Source organism: Neopelma chrysocephalum, unplaced genomic scaffold (genome assembly GCF_003984885.1).
Source record: "Neopelma chrysocephalum unplaced genomic scaffold, ASM398488v2 Primary Assembly neopelma1_63900, whole genome shotgun sequence".
In the NCBI taxonomy this organism is placed as follows: Eukaryota; Metazoa; Chordata; class Aves; order Passeriformes; family Pipridae; genus Neopelma; species Neopelma chrysocephalum.
In genome coordinates, this window is record NW_020906462.1 from 1 (window position 1) to 866 (window position 866).

At 62.5% G+C, this 866-nt stretch overlaps 1 non-coding gene across 1 annotated transcript; it reads left to right on the forward strand.

Annotated features, from left to right (window-relative positions):
* The first annotated feature begins 700 nt into the window (after window positions 1–700).
* Window positions 701–774, forward strand: TRNAT-AGU. Its single transcript has one exon. It is a non-coding gene; the product is annotated as a tRNA-Thr (tRNA).
* Window positions 775–866: the final 92 nt, after the last annotated feature.

An 866-nucleotide genomic window follows, 5' to 3' on the forward strand; every position in this document is an offset into this window, starting at 1 on the left:
GGGATCAACCCCCAGCATCTCCATGTCCTTTTGCCTCCCCAAGACCCTTCCCTGCTGGCTGTGGGGCTGCCACCAGAACGCCCAGAACAATCCTGGGGCTGTCTGTGGGCACGGCCAGCCTGGGATTGCCTGCTGGCCCCCCAAGGCAGGCAGCGAGGAAATGCCCGTGGCCATTTCCCTCCCTGTCCTGCCCTGGTGCCGCAGAGGCACCTCGTGTCCCTTCCTAGAGGGGTCGGGGTGTCCCTTGGGATAACATCGGTGCTGGGGGGACCATCTGGATGGGAGGAGGGCAGTGGGAGCAACAAGGAGGGCTCGTACAGGATTTGAACCCAGAACCAGGGCAATGCGCTGGGGACCCCCAGGATGCTGGAGTGAGCTTCCAGAGAGAGAGACGAGACTGAGGCAATCACCTCGGGGCAATGCAGGGGGAGCTGGCACGGCTCTGCCGGGGCAAGGGGAGGGGGCAGAATGTCCCTGTAGGGCCTGGGACCCCCAAACCCAGCTGGCATTGTTTACTCGATGTGTTGGGTTCCCTGTGCCAGGAGTTGTACCAGCACTGGGGGTGCTCCCAGCAGCAGACAGACACGGGCTTGCAGCTGGGGTAACCCCAAACCTGGGACTGCAGTCTGGGTCATGGGGGAAGGGGGCGTGGAAGAGGGTCAGGCGTTTTTAGGGACACCCAATGGCAGTGGGGAACGTGGGCACCATGGCTCAGCTGGTCAAAGCGCCTGTCTAGTAAACAGGAGATCCTGGGTTCGACTCCCAGTGGTGCCTGGGCCTGGGTGGCTATTTTTTCTCCCTGTCTCAAACTGGAGGCACTCTGGGGGTCTTTGCCCTGCCCTGAGCAGTGGTGATCCCCACCCCTT